Below are 26,540 nucleotides of genomic sequence, written 5' to 3'. Positions count from 1 at the left end.
GGAACTTATCTAGATGTGTGGTGAGCACCTTGAACCCCCAAGTGCTTCACAGAAGTTTATAATGCAGAGCCGTGAAAATAAAAAATCATTTTTTTTCCCTCAAAAAAAATGAATTTTAGCACGCAATTTTTTTTTCACAAGGGTAACAGGAGAAATTGGACCCCAAAAGTTGTTGTCCAGTTTGTCCTGAGTATGCTGATACCCCATATGTGGGGGATGACCACTGTATGGGCACACGTCAGGGCTCGGAAGGGAAGTAGTGACGTTTTGGTATGCAGACTTTGATGGAATGGTCTGCGGGCATCATGTTACATTTGCAGAGCCCTTGATGTACCTAAACTGTGGAAACCCCCCACAAGTGACCCCATTTTGGAAACTAGACCCCCCAAGGAACTTATCTAGATGTGTGGTGAGCACCTTGAACCCCGAAGAGCTTCACAGAAGATTGTAACGCAGAGCCATGAAAATAAAAAATCTTTTTTTTTCCTCAAAAAATGAATTTTTAGCTCGCAATTTTTTATTTTCACAAGGGTAACAGGAGAAATTGGACCCCAAAAGTTGTTGTCCAGTTTGCCCTGAGTATGCTGATACCCCATATGTGGGGAGGGACCATTGTTTGGGCACACGTCGGGGCTCGGAAGGGAAGTAGTGACGTTTTGAAATACCGACTTGATCGAATGGTCTGCGGGCATCATGTTACGTTTGCAGAGCCTCTGATGTGCCTAAACAGTGGAAACCCCCCACAAGTGACCCCATTTTGAAAACTAGACCACCAAGGAACTTATCTAGATGTGTGGTGAGCAGCACTTTGAACCCCCAAGTGCTTCACAGAAGTTTATAATGCAGAACCGTGAAAATAAAAAATCTTTTTTTTACTCAAAAAATGATTTTTTAGCCCGCAATTTTTTATTTTCACAAGGGTAACAGGAGAAATTGGACCCCAAAAGTTGTTGTCCAGTTTGTCCTGAGTACGCTGGTACCCTATATGTGGGGGGGAACCATTGTTTGGGCACACGTCAAGGCTCGGAATGGAAGTAGTGACGTTTTGAAATGCAGACTTTGATGGAATAGTCTGCGGTCGTCATTATGTTTGCAGAGCCCCTGATGTGCCTAAACAGTGGAAACCCCCCGCAAGTGACCCCATTTTGGAAACTAGACCTTCCAAGGAACGTATGTAAGATGTGTTGTGAGCACTTTGAACCCCCAAGTGCTTCACAGAAGTTTATAATGCAGAGACGTGAAAATGAAAAAATCATTTTTTTCCACAAAAATAATTTTTTAGCCCCCAATTTTTTATTTTCCCAAGGGTAACATGAGAAATTAGTCCCCAAAAGTTGTTGTGCAATTTTTCCTGAGTACGCTGATACCTCATATGTTGGGGTAAACCACTGTTTGGGCACACGTCAGGGCTTGGAAGGGAGGGAGCACCGTTTGACTTTTTGAACGCAAAATTGGCTGGAATCAATGGTTGCACCATGTCGCATTTGGCGACCCCCGATGTGCCTAAACAGTGGAAACCCCTCAATTCTAACTCCAACCCTAACCCCAACACACCCCTAACCACAGCCCTAACCCTAACACATCCCTAACCACAAGCCTAACCCTAATTCCAACGCTAACCCTAATTCCAACCCTAACCCTCTTTCCAATCCTAACCCTAACCCTCTTTCCAACCCTAACCCTCTTTCCAACCCTAACCCTCTTTCCAACCCTAACCCTCTTTCCAGCCCTAACCCTAACCCTCTTTCCAACCCTAACCCTCTTTCCAACCCTAACCCTCTTTCCAACCCTAACCCTAACCCTCTTTCCAACCCTAACCCTAACCCTCTTTTCAACCCTAACCCTAACCCTCTTTTCAACCCTAACCCTAACCCTCTTTTCAACCCTTACCCTAACCCTCTTTTCAACCCTAACCCTAAACCTAATGGAAAAATAAAAATAAAAATATTTTCTTTATTTTATTAGTGGTGCCTACCTATGGGGGTGATAATCGGGGGGTTTATTTACTTTTTCTTTCATTTTGATCACTGTGAGAGTGATCAAAATGAAAGAATTGAATCTGCAGCCGGCAGATTCGGGCGGGCGCACTGCGCATGCGCCCGCCATTTTCTAAGATGGCGGCGCCCATGAACCGGACCCGCCAGACACCGGGAGCGACGGGGGGACTTAGAAGGTGCCGGGGGAGGTGAGATGGGGTGAGGGGGGGATCGGAAGCTGGCGGGGAGCGAAGGGAATGGGAGGGGGGCAGATCATGACAGCGGCGGCAGATCGCCGCTGTCATTCAGTTGCGGGGGGGGCGATCGCCGGTGGGGGGGGTTGGAATCGGTGTCTCCAGCCATGTCCGATGCTACAGCAGCATCGGCCATGGCTGGATTGTAATATTTCATCAATTTTCATTGATGAAATATTACTATCGCTCTGATTGGCTGTTTCACTTTTAACAGCCAATCAGAGCGATCGTAGCCACGTGGGGGCGAAGCCACGCCCCCTGTGGCGATGAACAAAGCCCCCTGTATCTGCGGGTCGGGTGACCTTTCAGTGACCTAGGTCACCCGACCCGCAGGGGGGCTTTAAAGTCATGACGCCACATAGGCGTCATGGGCCGTTCTGGCACGACTTTTCATGATGCCTATGTGGCGTCAAAGGTCGTGAAGGGGTTAAGGAAGCACTGCACCACCAGGTTCAAAGTATGAGCCCGGCAAGGTATGTGTGTGAGTTTTGCACGGGCTAAGGCTGCCACAAAATTACGGCTGTTATCACTGACTACCTTGCCTGCCTCAAGATGTAGACTGCCCAGCCATGACTCAGTTTGTCACTGCAAGTAGTCAGCCAGTACCTCTGCGGTGTGTCTGTTGTCGCCCAAAGACATCATCTTTAACACAGCCTGCTGACGCTTACCACTAGCTGTTCGATAGTGGGAAACTTCATGTGCAACACTGCCAGCTGCAGATGGAGTGCTCCTGCGACTGTGCTCTGTGGATGAGATTTCACTGATGGAGGAGGAGTTGGAGGGTCGAAAGTCTACAGCCAACTGTTTCCTATGCCATGGGCTGGGCAGCACTGTTCCACTGCCGCTGTCCCCTGTGGAGCCTGCATCCACCACATTAACCTAGTGCACAGTGATGGACACGTAACGGCCCTGGCCATGCCTACTGGTCCATGCATCTGTTGTGAGATGCACCTTTCCACTCACTGACTGTTTTAGTGCATGGACATGCCGGTGGTGGGCGGGGATGGCTTTTCGAGAAAAGAAGTGCCAACTAGGTAGGTCATAGCGTGGGACAGCATAGGCCATGAGGTCGCGGAAAGCTTCGCTTTCAACCAAACGGTAGGGCATCATCTCTAATGAGACTAGTTTGACAATGTAGGTGTTCAAACACAGTGTACGCGGATGAGAGGATGAGGAGAGCAGCATATGGGGGAAGTAGCGGTGGACCGGACGGAGTGAGAGGGGGTTGGTGATGGTATTGGTGGTGATGGCCTAGATTCAGTGTTGTGTTGCAAAACCATTGTGATTCCCTGAGTGCTTTGGCATTGCGATGACACCTCCACATTTAGTGCTGGTGATGTGCTTAACGGTGGCAGTGGTCTTACAGTGGGGGAAGCGATGTAGCGTTGCTGGCTACCTTCAGTCGGAGCAGGTGCACATGTGCTACCTGAGGTTTTGTAGTCCATCCATGCTTGCAAGTGCATGTTGATTAAATGTCTAAGCATGCAACTGGTATTCAAATTTCTGAGTTGTTTACCTCGGCTAAAGGTCCTTCCGCACTTCTTACAGGTAACCTTTGCCTCATCAGTAGGATTTTGGACAAAGAAGTGCCACACTGCACACTTCCTACTATGGTATACATTTTCTGGCCTTGCACGCTGTGCTAAGTTGACCATCTGGCCAAGCTGTCCTGCAACTCTTTTAGTTTTAGGTCCATGTTTTTGGACAACTACTGGCCTGCCAGATAACCGCTGCTGCGATGTCAATGCCTGCTGCGGATCCTTCTCATTATCTGAACTATTGCCAGCGCCACCCTCCTCCCCAATGGATGCCAATCTGGGTCAAGAACTGGGTCATCCATCACCTCCTCTTTAAAGTCATCTGCACCTTCCTCTTTACCATCCTCTGTGTCACTATAGTATGCGGGAAGGGGCACCTGAGTTTCATCAGGCTCAGATTCTGGCTCAATAGCCTGCGAGGTCAATGTAGTGCTCTGGGTCAATGTACCAGTAGGATCATCTAGCAGTGGCTGTGCATCAGTGCACTCCTTGTCAGATTCATCTTGGACTGGGGAATTCAGGATTTGACTGGATAACCCAGGCATGGTATGTGAAAAGAGCTCAATAGAGTAATCTGAAGTGTGGGCTGCCGCATCCTTAACTTTTGGTGGGGGTGAAGGACATAAGGAAAGGTGTTTTTCCTGACCAGAACCCTGCACTGACGACTCCGTGTTTGCAGGTTTCAAACGCTCAGAAGAGGAGGCAATAGAGCTGGTGGCTGTTTCGGCAATGTACGCCAAAACCTGTTCCTGATGCTCCGGCTTTAAAAGCAGTTTTCCTACTCCAAGAAAAGGTACCCTTACAGGCCTTCTTGGGCCAAATGATGATGCAGGCTCAACACCTCCTGCCTTAGCTGCTATTGTGCTTTTGCCAGAACCAGCCGATGCACCACCACCATCAGTACCAGCTGCGTCCCCCTGCCCATGTACGTGGCCTCTTCCACCATACTTCCTCATGTTTGGGAAAATGTACCAAAAATACCAGCAGAGAGATGGTACTGTATGAGGAGCGTCCACCTGTGTAAGGTGTATTAAAAAAAATTAAATCTACGTATATATTTTGCTAGTCACAGACACTCTCACAGTATGTATTTGACCGTAATCCAACAAGCAGATATATGGAACTGTGTCAGGAGTGTACAGCTGTATACGTTTTTTGTGTAACTAACCATATCCATATATGTATTTACAGAGTGTCACACAAACACACGCAGACTCTGTATAGATGTGACTAAAATGCAAACGGCAGATATACAATACTGTTTGAGAATCGGACAGCTCTATACAGTGTGTGTATGAAAAATTGTCAATCTCCGTCTTTTTTTTTATACGGACTGAAACACGCTGTCTCTGTCTAGTTTTGACCGTAACCAAACAGCAGATATACGAAACTGTTTGAAAAGCGGACAGCTCTATAAGGTGTTGGTGTGGAAAAATGGAAAATCTCTTTGGCTTGTTTTTCCAGAGTCACACCCAGATAGCTTGCATTTGTCCGTGATACCAGCCGGTACACGGTAGTGTGTGAGGAGCGTACACCGCTATATGGTGTGTGAAAAAATGAACGCTCAGTAACTCACCAGAACAAAATAATAAAAGTTGGAGTGCTTTGAAAAAAGCAGTTTGTACAGCAGTGTGCACACAGCAATGCAGCTAGCAGGTAGCCTTAAAAGGCAGCCTAATCACCACCAGCGCTGCTGCACACAACAAAAATCCTCCCCTTTCATTGCACACTAACTGTACAGTGAAAAGCGCTATCCGCAGAAGCAATTTTGTTTTTCTTCTTCCCTGCCTAATGCTCTCCCTATTCAGAATCAGAAGCAGCACCTCTCCCTATTCTAAGATCGGCAGAAGAAAGATGGCGGTCGGTGGTCACAGCCTTTTATACCTACTGTGGCACCACACAAAGCCAGCCAATCACTTCAATGCCCTTCTCTAAGATGGTGCTGGCCGCTGCCCATGTGATCGCGCTGCCCACAGTGTGCGTCCTCCATCATTGGCTGAGAAAAGGCGCTGGAAGCAATATTTGAAACGCGTCTTTGGCGCTGTGATCGTCGACGTCATGGCCGACCTCATGCTATGGTCGGGTTTCGATCGGCAAAACCCGACTTTAGCTAAATTCAGCTATTTTTGAATTTGACCGAACCGTTTCGCTCAACTCTAGTGATGAGCGAGTATGCTCATTGCTCGGGTGGTCTCCGAATATCTGGAAGTGCTCGGAGATTTAGTATCTGTTGCCGCAGCTGCATGATTTGCGGCTAGTGGAAAGCCTAAAAACATGTTGGAATTCCCTAACAAACAGGCATTCCTCACATGTATTCAGGCTGTCAAGTAGCTGCAAATCATGCAGCTGCGGTGACAGAAACTAAATCTCTGCGCACGCCAAAATACTCGGAGACCACCCGAGTATGCTCGAGAAAACTTGAGCAACGAGCATACTCGCTCATCACTACTCTTTATTCATAAATGTAACTCTTAATTGTCTACCCCCCCCGGACAAACCTTGTCATGCACAGGCCCACACTATAGCTGCACCCATTAGTGCCCTTTCTGTTAGCTTCAAGTGTAAGGTTTGAACACAGCCTTATCCTGTTTTCTGCCTCTACATTTCTGCTAATGATAGTTTGTTTTTTTATATTTTTTAGCCGAAAAACTGTGTAGCAAAATTAGTGCAGCACAAAGCAGTTTGCATCAAAATAAGAGTAGTAATTATTAATCTTGTGCTCCGACCTTAATATAGCACTATTTCCTAGCAATACAGCTAAATACTATTCATATTAAATGAAGTAGAAGTGGAAAGTGATTTATGTATCCAAATAAAGCAGAATTTTCTAATAAAGTCCATCTCTTATTTATGCAATATTTCTGAATCTATGCAAATATGTTTTATTTTGTGCTTGCTAAGTTGTGTGACCTGAATCATATCAAAAAGAAAAGAAAATTTGGGACAGAAAGAAAAATATTGTAACAATGAGCATTTGCCACCTGCTATGCATTGTAAGGGCAGTTTCACACATCCAGATAATTCCAGTACCGGAAAAAACGGTACTGGAGATATCCGTATCCATGTGTCCGTGTGGATACATAGGTCATCCGAGTGACATCCGTGTGCTATCTGTATGTCCGTGTGTACCATCCGTGTGCTGTCCGTATGCTGTCCGTGTATTGGAAAAATTAGTTTCAATGTTAACCCTTTGACTTTTAAAAACGCACACGGATCACATATGGACAGCACACGGACAGCATCCGTGTGCGGTACGTATTTACACGGACCCATTGACTTGTATGGGTCCGTGTGATCCGTGCTGTTGCACAAAAACGGACATGTCAGCGTGTTTTGCACACGGACACACGGTCCGTGAAAACACACTGACATCTGCATAGAGGCACTCATTAGAATGTGTCTACGTGTGTCAGTGTCTCCGGTACATGAGAAAACTGTCACTACATGTACCGGAGCCACTGACGTGTGAAACTGGCCTAAAACATGGTAGCATTGTGGAAAGCTAGGCCAAAGTTAGCAAATGAGTAACATAAACAATATATCCACAATTGTTTGTAAAAGACATAAAAAACAGTTTTGTTAAATCTGTATTAACATGAAAATCCTGTGCTGAACAAAGGACGCTAAGGCTTCACAGTGTCATTCTACATTGTTTAGTTTTATTATGCTATTTCTTTTAGCTAATTCACCTGTGTGAATATGCACATGGCACTTTATTGCACAGTGTTCCTGCTTAACTCTCTTGATACTGAATTATTTACATATTATCTTTACATGTGTATCAGATTTTTTTTCATTTTTTTCATACAATTTTACATCATGTATCACAAACTAGAGTAAATAAACTTCAGATAGAAGCGTTCCATTAAAATGAGATTTATTTCAATATATTTAAAAAAAAAAAAAACGACATACATAATAAAATGAAACAAGATGTCTCCAAAAATGAGACGTCACCACAAGTTGATTAAACCACTGTCAATATAAATTGGCAAGCAAATGTACATAAGTTATAACCATCAATTTCAAAGTACACAACATATTGTTATGCCAAACAATTATAGTAGACTGATACACTTTGTATTTAAAAAAGTATATATACCAGGAAATCAATCCTTATAAAGAGCGGAGCCCAACTATATTAACCCCATAATCATATATTTATTCTCAATAAGATAAGTTATACGTATCAAGTGATACAAAATGCATGTTAGGCGTTTCATAAAGGAGATGAATTTATACCTGGTAATATGTAGTGGTGGCGTCTCACTACCCCGACGCGTGTTTCGCGTTTTGCTTCTTCCGGGGGCATGGTTTTGTGAGGGGAAGGAAGGTATTTAAATATACCGATATCCAATAAAAATGTCGGATTTATAAATACCTGCTGACGGCATAGTGATGCATGAACGCTAATGCCATGCCCCATAGTAACCATCGATTCCCTAGAAACTGCTCAGTGAACCACAGCTATCAAATAAATGTGGTCACATGATGAGCGCCTCAGTGAATCGGTCTGGGTCTGGGTAATCAGCATATGCGTACTGCCATTCAGCATGTTAAAATTAAAAGGAAGGTAAAGCGGAAATCACCAGCCTCAATGAATCAGCCTAGATCCAAACAATTAGCGCACACATACTGCCGTTCAATATATGCAAATTACAAAGAGACCAAGCTCTGCATGGGCAAAAGGGACTATTTATATTTAGTCTACATTTTATACAGGCATAAAAATATAATGAAAACCTCAGTAAATCAGGCTAGATCTATACATATAACCCATAAAAAGGCGTTAGCTGTAGCCATTCAATATATAGAGATTATAAAAAGCCCAACATGCTTGCGGTAAAAAACGGACTGTTTGTATTAAGTCCAAACTGAAAACCTCAATAGATCAGGCTGGATCTAGACACATAACACATATAAAGAAGTTACAAAAAAAGATTCACCTATAGTGCCAAAAAATACGAGCCCTTTGTATTATAAGATAATGAATCAAACAATAGTTAAACCGCAATATATAAAGAGGACTTATATTAATATAGTGCAAAAATAAACTGTAAAGTGCAACGTGATTAAAAGTTAATATAATATTAACACCATATTAACAAGTGTAAAAGAAAATTAATAAATAAAAATAAATAATAGATAAATGGATAAAAAGTGCTTGAAATAATAATAAGTGCAAAATTGCAATAATAAAGTGCATAGTGAGATAAATACAAATATAAATATTAATTTTATTAATGTGTTAAAATAGAAAATAACAAACCAATAATAAAAATTATTATAAAATAAGTGCCAAGTGAATAAAATAAAAAAATTCATAGAAAGTAGATAACCATCCAAAATAAGATCATACTAATATAATATATAAATTTGAATCACAAAGAGACAAATACCAATACACAATTATTTAAACAACCCTATTTGTGATAATACATAATCACATCCATAACATATAATATAAATATACAATTATTACAATAAAATAACTTGCATATCATTACACAAAAATTAATTATGTTTTAATGTATTTTATAGTATTGTGTTTGTTTGTTTATTATTTAGATGCTCTTGGATGTCCCTTCTTTTTGTGGCTATACCATCTTCCAATGTGTCGGACAAGCTATCATCGTTTATAAGGAAGCTGAATGCATTTTTCAGAGGAGATACATACATATAGTTCTGTGATTTTATTCAGAAATATTAGCATTTGTTTGTAAAAAATATCACAAAAAATATCACAGAGATTTAAGAATATTTGTAATTAATTTTGTGTAATGATATGTAAGTTATTTTATTGTAATAATTGTATATTTATATTATATGTTATGGATGTGATTATGTATTATCACAAATAGGGTTGTTTAAATAATTGTGTATTGGTATTTGTCTCTTTGTGATTCAAATTTATATATTATATTAGTATGATCTTATTTTGGATGGTTATCTACTTTCTATGAATTTTTTATTTTATTCACTTGCCACTTATTTTATAATTTTTTATTATTGGTTTGTTATTTTCTATTTTTACGCATTAATAAAATTAATATTTATATTTGTATTTATCTCACTATGCACTTTATTATTGCAATTTTGCACTTATTATTATTTCAAGCACTTTTTATATATTTATCTATTATTTATTTTTATTTATTAATTTTCTTTTACACTTGTTAATATGGTTGCACTTTACAATTTATTTTTGCACTATATTAATATAAGTCCTCTTTATATATTGCAGTTTAACTATTGTTTGATTCATTATCTTATAATACAAAGGGCTCGTATTTTTTGGCACTATAGGTGAATCTTTTTTTGTAACTTCTTTATATGTGTTATATGTCTAGATCCAGCCTGATCTTTTGAGGTTTTCAGTTTGGACTTAATACAAACAGTCCGTTTTTTACCGCAAGCATGTTGGGCTTTTTATAATCTCTATATATTGAACGGCTACAGCTAACGCCTTTATATGGGTTATATGTTTAGATCTAGCCTGATTTACTGAGGCTTTCATTATATTATTATGCCTGTATAAAATTTAGACTTAATATAATTAGTCCGTTTTGCCCGCACACAGCTTGGACTCTTTGCAATTTGCATATATTGAACGGCAATATGTGTGCGCTAATTGTTTGGATCTAGGCTGATTCATTGAGGCTGGTGATTTCTGCTTTCCCTTCCTTTTAATTTTAACATGCTGAATGGAAGTACGCATACACTGATTACTCAGACCCAGGCCGATTCACTGAGGCACTCATCATGTGACCACATTTATTTGATAGCTGTGGTTCACTGAGCGGTTTCTAGGGAATCGATGGTTACTATGGGGCGTGGCATTAGCGTTCATGCATCACTATGCCGTCAGCAGGTATTTATCAATCCGACATTTTTATTGGATATCGGTATATTTAAATACCTTCCTTCCCCTCACAAAACCATGCCCCCGGAAGAAGCAAACCGTGAAATGCGCGTCGGGGTAGTGAGACGCCACCACTACATATTACCAGGTTTAAATTCATCTCTTTTATGAAACGCCTAACATGTATTTTGTATCACTTGATACGTATAACTTATCTTATTGAGAATAAATATATGATTATGGGGTTGATATAGTTGGGCTCCGCTCTTTATAAGGATTGATTTCCTGGTATATATACTTTTTTAAATACAAAGTGTATCAGTCTACTATAATTGTTTGGCATAACAATATGTTGTGTACTTTGAAATTGATGGTTATAACTTATGTACATTTGTTTGCCAATTTATATTGACGGTGGTTTAATCAACTTGTGGTGACGTCTCATTTTTGGAGACATCTTGTTTCATTTTATTATGCATGTCATTTTTTTTTTTTTAATATATTGAAATAAATCTCATTTTAATGGAAAGCTTCTATCTGGAGTTTATTTACTCTGGTTTCTGATACATGAATTGTTTGAAGTGCCATTTATAATTTTTTTGAAGTTTGTGGACAAATTGGATTAATCAATTTTTCATCATGTTAGATGTAGTCCCTACTTATATCTATTGGGCAGGAGTAGATGGATGTAGATTATCTAGATTAATGGGACGATTATGTAAATGACACTCTGGTTAAACTCTGATCTGAGTTGGATCAGACAATGATGATAGGTTGCTCCAATTTTTAAAGATGAGGAGAGGATAGAGCCAAAAAATTCCGCATCTTCTCCATTCTGTCATGCCCCACAAATCAGACTGCATTCAGATATCATCTGAGAGCAGCCTGATGCATTCCACAGACTCATTGACTTGCATGGCTGAGTTCTCAGGTGCATACTCTGAGAGCTATAACTTTTTTATTTGTCCTCTGATGGAGCTGTATCACTGCTTGTTTTTAGCATGATAAGATGACCTTTCCAGCAATACTTTTTTTTACACTGGTCTTTTTTATTGCATTTTGTTCAATTTTTTTTCTAGTGGTGTGATGAAAAAACAAAGCTTTTTGTCACGTTTCTTATTTTTATTTTTTCATGGTGTTCACTGTAGGAGTTAACTAGTGTGAGCGTTTTATCGATTGGGTCGTTTTGTATTCAGCAATACCAAATATGTGTATGTTTTTGTTTATTTTTTTACATAAATATGTGTATTCATTGGTGGACTATCTTTTGTTCTTTATTTTGTTTTGTTTTTTGTTTTTCATAAATTTTTCGATCATCTTAACTTTTTTTTATTTTTTTCCTTAGTCACTCTATGGGACATTAACTTTTAGTAGACTAATCACTGACCTCATGCACTGCAATGCACCAGTATTACAATGCATAAAACCTGTGATATTTCAGAGGCAGATTGCCTGTTAGACCCTTCTAGCTGGGTCTAACAGGCCACCATACCTGGCACACCACAAGATCATTGTTTGACCTCTGGGTGCCATGAAAACCATGGGCTTCCCATGATTTTGTCACAGGGGTGCTGATGGGGATGAGAGGGGGAGCCTTCTCCGTCTCACAACCTTCCAAATGTCACAATCACTATCAAGGGACAAGTACAGATGGACGGCTGCCACTATGAGGTTGCAGAAAGCCTCAGTGTCCCCAAGCCTATATGACAACATTTCCAGGGCAAGCAGTGTGGAAATAGGCCTGTTTAGTTTGTGGGTCTGTGAGTGGATGCATATTTTTTCTTGCATTTCAAGGCCTGGCATAGGGACAGCTGAACGCTGTGCAAGAGCAAGGAATTGGACGTGATTGCTGATGGTGCTTGCGAATGTGCAATGACAGGTGTAGACCAGGAGGCATCCACTCCTGCGTCATGGACAGAGGATTGGCAAGCACGTAGCACAGAGAAAGAGGCAGTGGTGTCACCTGCAGAAACTGACTGTGGACCCAGGCATTCTGTCCACCTAGTCGAGTGCCTAGTGGTCAGGTCTCTGCTGATCTTGGTATGGCACAGGTTACAAATTACCATTCTTTAATTGCCCATGCTTTCTTTAAAAAAAATTCCCATACTGGGGAACACCTAACCATTGGCCTGAGAACTTTGTGCTTGTTGGTGCTCTGGGAAACAGTTGGCTGCTTTCTCCCTCTGGCTTGCCTATTGCCTCCGTCTGACTGTTATGGTGCTGCAGATCTCTCCCCCACTATGTTGCTAACGGCACACAATCTTCTCAAGTCTTTCTTGAAATTTGCAGAGAGAGAGGCCAGAATCAATAAATGAAAATGCAAAGAGCTCTTTGTAGTGTCTGCATTTGTGTTCACTTGTCTCCTGTAACTCACCATGGTGATAGCAAAGAGGATTTGGGAGAGGATTCTGTGGTCCCGACTCTTGGCTAGTGAGAGTGGTCCATGTGGAAAACCGGGTGGTGATTGGAAACATTATGGAAGCATTTTCTGCCATCCAACTGACCACCTGTTCACACTATTCTGACTTCAGAGTCGTTTCCTATGCCCCTTGCAAAGTGGAACAAAAAGCTAGGTCTTGTGGATGGGCGTGTTTGTTGTGCTACCACAGCAGGCACAGTTTCAGCTGCCCAGAGCTCGGCCTCTGCGAGCACCATCAGTGGCACGTCCACTTCCCTGTCCCTTACCACATGCCGTACACATTTTAAATTAGATATATAGTTATATGCAGTGAGGAGAATCATATATTAGGGTCATTATTTGCCCCCCAGGATATGCATAGAAACATACTGAACCCATTGCAGAACATTATAATTACAGCCACAGCAGTGGTTACAATACAAAACAAAAGTGATTGTGGACTGGGTCAAGGTATTTGACCAAGTCATATTTGGGAAAATCAGACATGAGCTTTTATTTTTGGAGAGATCTGTGGGAAGGTAGTGGGATGGATCTCTCCCTCCAGTCTGGGTCTTGTAAGTAGCCCATGTAAAAAATTGATCCGGCACTCAAAAGATCAAATGCTGATAATGAATATTTTTATTTTATTTCAGAGGGCATAATACAAAAAACATGACATTTTGGTCTATTCATTGACCTTCATCAGACTAGGATAAATAAAATATAATAATACAAATCAATGTAAAGTGTATATCATTGTCTTTTAAAGAAATCAGAAACATCAGGGAATTATAATTAACAGATTCATATAGTTGTAATATATGTACATATAGTCATAAAGAGTTATATAATATGCAATGTATACAGATATGGGGTATATAGCATATACACATAAGTGCATACACACACATGCATATATACACACAATGTAGCTGAAAAAATACAGTAATATGAAAATCATGATCAATGTCATAAGACATATATTGAAAAATTGCTATATAAACTCCTGGCACATAAATAGTGTGTCATAGGGAAACTTTGTTTTATATTATGGTAATGGAGGTATTTACAGCAAATCTGATGCCAAAAGAAATAATATAATAAGTTTACTATGAAAACCACATGTAATAATTTGTTCACAATGAAAACTACATGTAATAAATGAGAAGAGCTGTCCTGATTAACCACAGAGAGAGACGCTTACCGGTTTAAGACAGGATGTTGAGAAGGCTGAACTTTTAAATTCCTATTTTGCATCTTTCTCTCAGAAAAGAAATTTAACATCAACTGTTATTCACTGTCCTATTAAGGGAATAGAAGAATCCAGGATATCTATAAACAGAAAGTTAGTGAGGAAACACTTAGCTAACCTAAATGAATTCAAGTCTCCAGGTCCAGATGAATTACACCCCAGAGTACTGAAGGAGATAGCAGAAGAAATTTTTGAACCCCTCTCCATAATCTTTGAAAATTCTTGGAGAACAGGAGAAGTGCCAGAAGACTGGAGAAGAGCAAATGTTGTTCCTATCTTCAAAAAGGGGAAGAAGGTGGACCCAGGCAACTATAGGCCAGTGAGTCTGACTTCTATACCAGGAAAGATCTTTGAACAAATTATTAAACAACATGTATGTCAATACCTGGATAAGAATGAAGTTATTAAACAGAGTCAGCATGGTTTTGTAACTAATAAGTCATGTCAGACTAACTTAATTTCCTTCTATGACGGTATCACTGATTGGGTGGATCAAGGAAATGCTGTAGATATAGTATATCTTGACTTCAGCAAAGCATTTGACAAAGTCTCTCATACAATCCTTATTGAAAAAATGACTAAGTATGGAATGGACAAGGCAACTGTTAGGTGGATTCATAACTGGCTTAGTGATCGGACCCAAAGAGTGGTCGTAAATGGCTGCACATCCAGTTGGAAGAATGTCTCAAGTGGGGTACCACAGGGCTCTGTCCTGGGCCCTGTATTGTTCAACATCTTTATCAACGATTTAGATGAAGGAATTGAGGGTAAACTGATTAAATTTGCTGATGACACAAAGCTAGGAGGGATAGCTAATACTAGAGAAGAGAGAGAGAGGATTCAAAAAGATTTAAATAAACTGGAGAAGTGGGCAGCAACTAACAGAATGGTTTTTAACAGGGAGAAATGCAAAGTACTACATCTGGGCAATAAAAATGAAAAAAGCATATATAGAATGGGAGGAATAGGGCTAAGTGACAGCACATGTGAAAAAGACTTGGGTATACTAATAGATCACAGACTGAATATGAGTCAACAGTGTGATGCAGCAGCAAAAAAGGCAAATGCAATTCTAGGATGTATTAACAGAAGCATACAGTCTAGATCACGTGAAGTCATTATTTCCCTCTACTCCTCTTTGGTCAGACCTCATCTGGAATATTGTGTCCAGTTTTGGGCACCACATTTTAAAAAAGACATCAACAAACTGGAGCAAGTTCAGAAAAGAGCGACCAGAATGGTGACCGGTCTGCAAACCCTGTCTTATGAGGAAAGGTTGCAGGATTTGGGAATGTTTAGTTTGCAAAAGAGAAGACTGAGAGGAGACTTAATAGCTGTCTACAAATATCTAAAGGGCTGTCACATTGTAGAAGGATCAACTTTATTCTCATTTGCACAAGGAAAGACTAGAAGCAATGGGATGAAACTGAATGGGAGGAGACACAGATTAGATATTAGAAAAAACTTTTTGACAGTTAGAGTGATCAATGAGTGGAACAGGCTCCCACGAGAAGTGGTGAGTTCTCCTTCAATGGAAGTCTTCAAACAGAGGCTGGACAGACATCTGACTGGGATGATTTAGCGAATCCTGCTTTGGGCAGGGGGTTGGACCAGATGGCCCAGGAGGTCCCTTCCAACTCTACGATTCTATGATTCTATGATTCTAAGATTGAAGCCCATTAGAAGAGAGAAATCACGGGAGAATCTAAAAGTGAAAGTAAAAAGGCCCCCTGTGTAACTGACTTGTGATATGCAGCATCAATAGAAAGGAGAAAGCAGAGCGCAGCAGGATGTCAGGAAGATTCCTACCATGAGTAGGTCATAGGAGACAATCTGATGCAGAAGCGCTGTGCAGTAACGGGTGGGAGCCGATGAAAAATGCACTCTAAAGGACCAGTGAACAGTTGTGCTCTGATATAGTAGTGTGTCCGGATATGAAGTTCCAGAAATGACATGTGAAACCTCTATGGAATGCAAATGAAACACAGGTGAATCAGCTGACCGGAAGTGCGTCACTGAGCCATCTAGGAAGCAGTAGTGCTCAGTGGAAGGCTGCTGTGGAACGCAAACAGGAAGAAGATGGTGCAGCATGCGGTCCATAATTACTAATATGGGCTGGCTCATCACTGGATCGTGTTTAAACAGGTAAGTATCAAAGAAAAATTAAGATGTGACCTAGGAAACATCAGAAAGAATTCATTAAATAAACTTTATATACAAAATAAAACATTCTCCTTAGTCTGTATTATAGTTATGCTGTATATGCGATTATTAAAATATAAAGATGATACATAAAATGTATGCAATATATATTCAACTTTATATCTGGAGAATTCAGTGAACCATAGATAAATGGGACATATTAATAAGCGATATGCAAATGAAATACTAAGGATAAAATATCCTCCTATATATTTATTCTTTTTTTGAAAAGAGAAAGATAATAGATTAGAATAGACTAGTAATGTCATATTCTCTATTAAGTCCCTTGGGCTCTAACGTTTGCAAGTAATGAATCCAGTACGCTTCTCTTAGTTGAAGTTTCTTAATAAGGTCACCACCTCTTCTATTAATATTGATTTGTTCCAATACCAAAAACCATAACTGGGCAATTGTATGACCAGCTGTAGAAAAGTGATGGGGATCGGAAGGTGAAGTTTCTTACAACGTATATCCGATTTGTGATGTGATATACGATGTTTGATTGCTTGAGTAGTTTCCCCTACATACACTTTACCACAGGGGCACTTAAAAGCATAAATAACAGATTTTGAATCACAGGTGTGGAAACCCTGAATAGGGATATCCACACCTGTGCATGGATGTGAAATCTTAGAACCTTTAACCTCTTCCCGACCGCCCACAGTAGATAAACGTTGGCGCTTGCTGGGCTTTGTGCAGCGCCGACGTTTATCTACTGTCGGCAGTTTTGTGCCCCCCGGGACCCCCACATACCTTACAACGCGGGGATCCCGGTGCACAATGCATCCTGGGACCCCCGACGTCATCGAGACCTGATTGGTTCAGGTCCTGATGACGTCAGCGTCACAGCAGCCAATGGGAGCGATCGCTGGGAAAGCTGCTTGTTTCCCGGCGATCTCACTCATTGTAACGCGGCTTCTCCTCTGATCTAACACTGACAGATGATCAGAGGTGAAGCAGCGTTACTGTGTGACTAGATCGCTGCCTGGCACAGCTGATCGCTGCCTGGCACAGCTGTGCCAGGCAGCGATCTTGTCACACAGTAACGCTGCTTCACCTCTGATCATCTGTCATTGTGAGATCAGAGGAGAAGTCGCGAAATTATGTGCCAGGCAGCGATCTTGTCACATAGTAACGCTGCTTCACCTCTGATCATCTGTCAGTGTGAGATCAGAGGAGAAGTGGCGTTACTATGAGTCAGATCGCAGGGCAGCAATCTTGTCACAAAAATAAAAAAAAGTAAAGAAAAAAAAAAGCAGGTACACAGGTTAGGGCTAGGGCTAGGGTTAGGGTTAGGGCTAGGGTTACGGTTAGGGCTAGGGTTAGGGCTGGGATTAAGGTTATGGGTGTGTTGGTGTTAGGTTTGTGGTTAGGGTTATGGTTAGGGCTGAGATTAGGGTTAGGGGTGTGTTGGGGTTAGGGTTGGAATTAGAATTGGGGGTTTCCACTGTTTAGGTACATCAGGGGCTCTGTAAATGCAATATGACGCCCGCAGACCATTCCATCAAAGTCTACATTTCAGAACGTCACTACTTCCCTTCCGAGCACCACCGTGTGCCCAAACAGTAGTTTTCTCCCACATATGGGGTACCAGCGTACTCAGGACAAATTGGACAACAACTCTTCGGGTCCAATTTCTCCTGTTACCCTTATGAAAATAAAACTTGGGGGCTAAAAGATCATTTTTGTGGAAAAAAAATGATTTTTTTATTTTCACGGCTCTACATTATAAACTTTAGTGAAACACTTGGGGATTCAAAGTGCTCACCACACATCTAGATAAGTCCCTTGGGGGGGTCTAATTTCCAAAATGGGGTCACTTGTGGGGGGTTTCCACTGTTTAGGTACATCAGGGGCTCTCCAAATGCGACACGGCATCCGATCTCAATTCCAGCCAATTCTGCATTGAAAAAGTCAAACGGCGCTCCTTCCGTTCTGAGCTCTGCTGTGTGCTCAAACAGTGGTTTAGCCCAACATACGGGGTATTGGCGTATTCGGGAGAAATTGCACAAAAAATTTTGTGGTTCATTTTCTCTTTTTACACTTGTGAAAATAAAAAAAATGGTTTTGAAGTAAAATGTTTGTGAAAAAAGTTAAATGTTTGTTTTTTCCTTCCATATTCCATTCATTCATGTGAAGCACCTGAAGGGTTAATAAACTTCTTGAATGTGGTTTTGAGTACATGGAGAGGTGCAGTTTTTCGAATGGTGTCACTTTTGGGTATTTTCTGTCATATTGACCCCCCAAACTCACTTCAAATGTGAGGTGGTCCCTAAAAAAAAATGGTGTTGCAAATTTTGTTGCAAAAATGAGAAATCGCTGGTCAACTTTTAACCCTTATAACTTCCTAAAAAAAAAAATTATGTTTCCAAAATTGTGCAGATGTAAAGTAGACACGTGGGCAATGTTATTTATTAACTATTTTGTGCGATATCACTCTCTGATTTAAGGGCATAAAAATTAAAAGTTTGAAAATTGCAAAATTTTCTAAATTTTCACCAAATTTTGATTTTTTTAACAAATAAGCTCAGATCATATCTAAAAAATTTTACCACCATCATGAAGTACAATATGTCATGAGAAAACAATGTCCGAATCAGTGGGATCCGTTGAAGCGTTCTAGACTTATGACCTCATAAAGTGACACTGGTCAGAATTGAAAAAATTGGCCCGGTCACGAAGGCAAAAACAGGCTCGGGTGCGAAGGGGTTAAGGACATTTGCGCACTGAGCGCATTGTAAGCAAGGGAACGTACCCTTTCGTTGTGTCAAAAGAAATGTCTGTCTAGGGATTATGTGAGCTGAACCAATATCTGCTCTAATAATTTTATTTTTTATATTGCTGGGTCTTCTAAAACAAGGGAGAAATGGGACCTGGAATTCAGGAATATTTGGAAAACTGTCCCGCAGAATATGCCAATGTTTTCGAATTTTGTTATGTAATTTATACATTAAGGGATGGAATGTATGAACGAGAGGAATGCGATTAGATACGGAGGACCTGATGGTGGTGTTAATTTTTATTCGACATTGTCGGAGTAATTGCTGGGGATAACCTCTTTGTAAGAATTTATCTTCCATTTCCTTCATTCTTTGTGAACATATTGTAGGGTCACTGACTATTCTGCGCACTCTCTCAAATTGAAAGAGTGGGACAGATCTCTTTACTGCTCTGGGATGGCAACTCTGATACAATAATAAATTATTGCGGTCAGTGTCTTTCACATAAAGATCCAGTGACAGGTTATGCCTATTATGGCGCCGTTATATAGATGATGTCTTTTGTTTATGGAGAGGTACAAATGACAGTTTACAACAATTTTTCAATCAGATCAATCAGATTTGGCCTGAATTGACTTTTTCTTTGAAGTTTGATAGAAATAAAATAAATTTTTTGGATACTAATGTACTACGAGATGACAAAGGTAACCTGTCACTGGATCTTTATGTGAAAGACACTGACCGCAATAATTTATTATTGTATCAGAGTTGCCATCCCAGAGCAGTAAAGAGATCTGTCCCACTCTTTCAATTTGAGAGAGTGCACAGAATAGTCAGTGACCCTACAATATGTTCACAAAGAATGAAGGAAATGGAAGATAAATTCTTACAAAGAGGTTATCCCCAGCAATTACTCCGACAATGTCGAAATAAAATTAACACCACCATCAGGTCCTCCGTATCTAATCGCATTCCTCTCGTTCATACATTCCATCCCTTAATGTATAAATTACATAACAAAATTCGAAAACATTGGCATATTCTGCTGGACAGTTTTCCAAATATTCCTGAATTCCAGGTTCCATTTCTCCCTTGTTTTAGAAGACCCAGCAATATGAAAAATAAAATTATTAGAGCAGATATTGGTTCAGCTCACATAATCCCTAGACAGACATTTCTTTTGACACAACGTAAGGGTACGTTCCCTTGTTTACAATGCGCTCAATGTGCGAGCGTCCTTAAAGGTTCTAAGATTTCACATCCATGCACAGGTGTGGATATCCCTATTCAGGATTTCCACACCTGTGATTCAAAATCTGTTATTTATGCTTTTAAGTGCCCCTGTGGTAAAATGTATGTAGGGGAAACTACTCAAGCAATCAAAGATCGTATATCACATCACAAATCGGATATAGGTTGTAAGAAACTTCACCTCCTGATCCCCCATCACTTTTCTACAGCTGGTCATACAATTGCCCAGTTATGGTTTTTGGTATTGGAACAAATCAATATTAATAGAAGAGGTGGTGACCTTATTTAAGAAACTTCAACTAAGAGAAGCGTACTGGATTCATTACTTGCAAACGTTAGAGCCCAAGGGACTTAATAGAGAATATGACATTACTAGTCTATTCTAATCTATTATCTTTCTCTTTTCAAAAAAAGAATAAATATATAGGAGGATATTTTATCCTTAGTATTTCATTTGTATATCGCTTATTAATATGTCCCATTTATCTATGGTTCACTGAATTCTCCAGATATAAAGTTGAATATATATTGCATACATTTTATGTATCATCTTTATATTTTAATAATCGCATATACAGCATAACTATAATACAGACTAAGGAGAATGTTTTATTTTGTATATAAAGTTTATTTAATGAATTCTTTCTGATGTTTCCTAGGTCACATCTTAATTTTTCTTTGATACTTACCTGTTTAAACACGATCCAGTGATGAGCCAGCCCATATTAGTAATTATGGACCGCATGCTGCACCATCTTCTTCCTGTTTGCGTTCCACAGCAGCGTTCCACTGAGCACTACTGCTTCCTAGATGGCTCAGTGACGCACTTCCGGTCAGCTGATTCACCTGTGTTTCACTTGCGTTCCATAGAAGTTTCACATGTCATTTCCGGCACTTCATTTCCGGACACACTACTATATCAGAGCACAACTGTTCATTGGTCCTTTAGAGCGCATTTTTCATCGGCTCCCACCCGTTACTGCACAGCGCTTCTGCACCAGATTGTCTCCTATGACCTACTCATGGTAAGAATCTTCCTGACATCCTGCTGCGCTCTGCTTTCTCCTTTCTATTGATGCTGCATATCACAAGTCAGTTACACAGGGGGCCTCTTTACTTTCACTTTTAGATTCTCCCGTGATTTCTCTCTTCTAATGGGCTTCAATCTTAAACCGGTAAGCGTCTCTCTCTGTGGTTAATCAGGACAGCTCTTCTCATTTATTACATGTAGTTTTCATTGTGAACAAATTATTACATGTGGTTTTCATAGAAAACTCATTATATTATTTCTTTTGGCATCAGATTTGCTGTAAATACCTCCATTACCATAATATAAAACAAAGTTTCCCTATGACACACTATTTATGTGCCAGGAGTTTATATAGCAATTTTTCAATATACAGTCATGGCCAAAAGTATTGACACCCCTGCAATTCTGTCAGATAATACTCAGTTTCTTCCTGAAAATGATTGCAAACACAAATTCTTTGTTATTATTATCTTCATTTAATTTGTCTTAAATAGAGTTGAGCGATACCAGCCGATACTTGAAAATATTGGATCGGAATGGATCGGCCGATCTTAAAAAAAAGTATCGGTATCGCCGATTCCGATACCGGGAACCAATGCAAGTCAATGGGGCCAAAATATCGGAATTAAAAAAAAACCTTTCTTTCCTTGTAGGTTAATTCTACATGAAGAAAAACAACTAAGAATAATGTAGAATGTATTGTGGGAGGTGGAGGAGACATTAAAGCCATAGAGGTTTAGCCCAATCAAATGGAATAGCAGGAATTAAACTTTTTTTTTTAAAGATGTTAGGAGTTACAAAGATATTGACTATGTTAGCCTCATTTATATTTTGCCAGACATGTATGTCTTCTTCTTCTACTTCCTTTTTTTACATTCTTCTTCTTCTTCTTCTACTTCCTTTTTTTACATTCTTCTTCTTCTTCTTCTACTTCCTTTTTTTACATTCTTCTTCTTATTCCTTTTTTTACATTCTTCTTCTTCTTCTTCTTCTACTTCCTTTTTTTACATTCTTCTTCTTCTTCTTCTTCTTCTTCTTCTTCTTCTTCTTCTTCTTCTTCTTCTTCTTCTTCTTCTTCTTCTTCTTCTTCTTCCTTTTCTTACATTCTTCATATTCTTCTTATTCAACAATTATTATTCTACATATTCAGCTTCTTCATCTTCTTCCTATTCTTCTTCATCATATTCTTGTTTGTGTCAGGCATTCCTGTAGTTGTTATCTAGAAAAGTTAGAAGTTTACACCTTCCGTTCTGCCTGTCACAAAAGATTTACAACAGGATTTGTCCGCGTTCAGTTTGGCCTGCAGAAGCAGGCCTTTTCCAGGGGCACCACGAGGAGGAACGGACTCACCCCCATACACTGCTTAGTCTTCTTCTGCTTATAAATAAGATAATATCATTTGCTCAGAGTATTAGTCTTATGCTTAATGTTCTTCTGCTTTGTTTTTTTTATGCTTCTTTGTCTTCTCTCTCTTGTTGTTCTGCATCTTGGTGGTTGTCTTCCTGTTCTTTGTCCTCTTGAACCAGCTGACGGTACTGGCACCCGGAGGGGCAGCAGAAGGAACAAGAGCCAATGGCACTACCGAGGACCAGCTGACGGTGCTGGAACCCGGTTACTAAGCAGGAGGTACCTGTGCTACAAAGCACTACCAAGGACCAGCAGACGTTGCCGGAACTCGGATACCGAGATGGAGGCACCTAGGCCAAACGCTCTGACGAGAACCAGCTGACGGTGCTGGAACCCGGAGGGGTAGCATAAGCTGCAAGAGCAAATGGAAATAGCGAGGACCAGCTGACAGTGCTGGCACCCGGAGGGGCAGCAGAAGGAATAAGAGCCAATGGCACAACCGAGGACCAGCTGACGGTGCTGGAACCCGGTTACTAAGCAGGAGGTACCTGTGCTACAAAGCACTACCAAGGACCAGCAGACGTTGCCGGAACTCGGATACCGAGATGGAGGCACCTAGGCCAAAGGCTCTGACGAGAACCAGCTGACGGTGCTGGAACCCGGAGGGGTAGCATAAGCTGCAAGAGCAAATGGAAATAGCGAGGACCAGCTGACAGTGCTGGCACCCGGAGGGGCAGCAGAAGGAATAAGAGCCAATGGCACAACCGAGGACCAGCTGACGGTGCTGGAACCCGGTTACTAAGCAGGAGGTACCTGTGCTACAAAGCACTACCAAGGACCAGCAGACGTTGCTGGAACTCGGATACCGAGATGGAGGCACCTAGGCCAAAGGCTCTGATGAGAACCAGCTGACGGTGCTGGAACCCGGAGGGGTATCAGAAGTTACCCCTGAAAAGCAAAGTTGGCATGCCGCAAGCTGGCCGCAGTTACCGAATCACACAGTCCTACAGGGGGTGCTTGTCCTACTGGCACTATGGAACAAACCTTTCTTACCAGAACCCGCAGTCCACATAGGAAGCACCTAAACTGCTGGCACCCTAGCCTCGGCTAACCCAACCGCAACACGACATGGCAACTTGGGGTGGCAAACTGACATTGACACTTCCCGGAAACAGCAGGCAGGGCTGGAACCAAGCTGGGCAGGAGGGAGTACCCGTGCCAAAGTCAGTTATGAGCAGCAACTGGCGATGTTGGAGCCCAGGACAAGCACTTAGCAGGCTGAGGCCTGATGTGCTGTCAATTGGGAGGCAGCAGGACAGATTGCCATCAAAACAGCAGGGGAACAGCTGACGTTACTGAACCCCACAAACACAGGAGCTAGTGTTTTACTCTGTGAAGACGGCACTTCCGAGCAACAACTGGCTGTGTTGAAGCCCAGGGACAAGCACGGAGCAGGCTTAGGCTGCATTGAAGAAATTTTAAGATCGGTTGTAGACTACTAATTTGAACCAAGCTCCACTTAGGCCTGTGGATTCACTGATTTTCGTATTTCCCCTGTCCTCCAACCCCGCCAGTTACAGCTCCGAAGTGGCGTCTGCACAATCCACACTTGTTCCTGTGTTACAGGTGTTCAGTCCGGTCAGTTAATCCCCTGATGTGTGTCCGGCAATGTCGCCTGCTCTGTCCACATTCCGATAATGGGAATGTGGACAGAGCAGGCGACATTGCCGGACACACATCAGGGGATTAACTGATCGGACTGAACACCTGTAACACAGGAACAAGTGTGGATTGTGCAGACGCCACTTCGGAGCTGTAACTGGCAGGGTTGGAGGACAGGGGAAATACGAGAGACAGTGGAGCCACAGGCCTAATTGGAGCACGGTTAAAAATCAGTAGTGGTACGACTGTGTAGGCAGCAGGAGACTTTGCCATCCACACAGCAGGGGATCAGCTGACGTTACTGAACCCCACTGAGACACGGGAGCAAGTATCTCTTTCCGTGTGGACGGCACTTCCGAACTACAACTGGCTGTGTTGAAGCCCAGGAAATAGGAGGGTGTAGGCAGAGGCCTACTGAATTTTGAATGAGGTGACAGCAGGAGAGACTGCCATCCACACAGCAGGGGATCAGCTGACGTTACTGAACCCCACTGAGACACGGGAGCAAGTATCTCTTTCCGTGTGGACGGCACTTCCGAACTACAACTGGCTGTGTTGAAGCCCAGGAAATAGGAGGGTGTAGGCAGAGGCCTACTGTATTTTGAATGAGTTTACAGCAGGAGAGACTGCCATCCACACAGCAGGGGATCAGCTGACGTTACTGAACCCCACTGAGACACGGGAGCAAGTGTCTCTTTCCGTGTGGACGGCACTTCCGAACTACAACTGGCTGTGTTGAAGCCCAGGAAATAGGAGGGTGTAGGCAGAGGCCTACTGTATTTTGAATGAGTTTACAGCAGGAGAGACTGCCATCCACACAGCAGGGGATCAGCTGACGTTACTGAACCCCACTGAGACACGGGAGCAAGTATCTCTTTCCGTGTGGACGGCACTTCCGAACTACAACTGGCTGTGTTGAAGCCCAGGAAATAGGAGGGTGTAGGCAGAGGCCTACTGAATTTTGAATGAGGTGACAGCAGGAGAGACTGCCATCCACACAGCAGGGGATCAGCTGACGTTACTGAACCCCACTGAGACACGGGAGCAAGTATCTCTTTCCGTGTGGACGGCACTTCCGAACTACAACTGGCTGTGTTGAAGCCCAGGAAATAGGAGTGTGTAGGCAGAGGCCTACTGTATTTTGAATGAGTTTACAGCAGGAGAGACTGCCATCCACACAGCAGGGGATCAGCTGACGTTACTGAACCCCACTGAGACACGGGAGCAAGTGTCTCTTTCCGTGTGGACGGCACTTCCGAACTACAACTGGCTGTGTTGAAGCCCAGGAAATAGGAGGGTGTAGGCAGAGGCCTACTGTATTTTGAATGAGTTTACAGCAGGAGAGACTGCCATCCACACAGCAGGGGATCAGCTGACGTTACTGAACCCCACTGAGACACGGGAGCAAGTATCTCTTTCCGTGTGGACGGCACTTCCGAACTACAACTGGCTGTGTTGAAGCCCAGGAAATAGGAGGGTGTAGGCAGAGGCCTACTGAATTTTGAATGAGGTGACAGCAGGAGAGACTGCCATCCACACAGCAGGGGATCAGCTGACGTTACTGAACCCCACTGAGACACGGGAGCAAGTGTCTCTTTCCGTGTGGACGGCACTTCCGAACTACAACTGGCTGTGTTGAAGCCCAGGAAATAGGAGGGTGTAGGCAGAGGCCTACTGTATTTTGAATGAGTTTACAGCAGGAGAGACTGCCATCCACACAGCAGGGGATCAGCTGACGTTACTGAACCCCACTGAGACACGGGAGCAAGTATCTCTTTCCGTGTGGACGGCACTTCCGAACTACAACTGGCTGTGTTGAAGCCCAGGAAATAGGAGGGTGTAGGCAGAGGCCTACTGAATTTTGAATGAGGTGACAGCAGGAGAGACTGCCATCCACACAGCAGGGGATCAGCTGACGTTACTGAACCCCACTGAGACACGGGAGCAAGTGTCTCTTTCCGTGTGGACGGCACTTCCGAACTACAACTGGCTGTGTTGAAGCCCAGGAAATAGGAGGGTGTAGGCAGAGGCCTACTGTATTTTGAATG

Source organism: Dendrobates tinctorius, unplaced genomic scaffold (assembly GCF_039654945.1).
Source record: "Dendrobates tinctorius isolate UK_male_01 unplaced genomic scaffold, ASM3965494v1 ptg000007l, whole genome shotgun sequence".
Taxonomy (NCBI): Eukaryota; Metazoa; Chordata; class Amphibia; order Anura; family Dendrobatidae; genus Dendrobates; species Dendrobates tinctorius.
The sequence above is the reverse complement of the archived record's forward strand: the minus strand, read 5'-3'. Positions refer to the sequence as shown.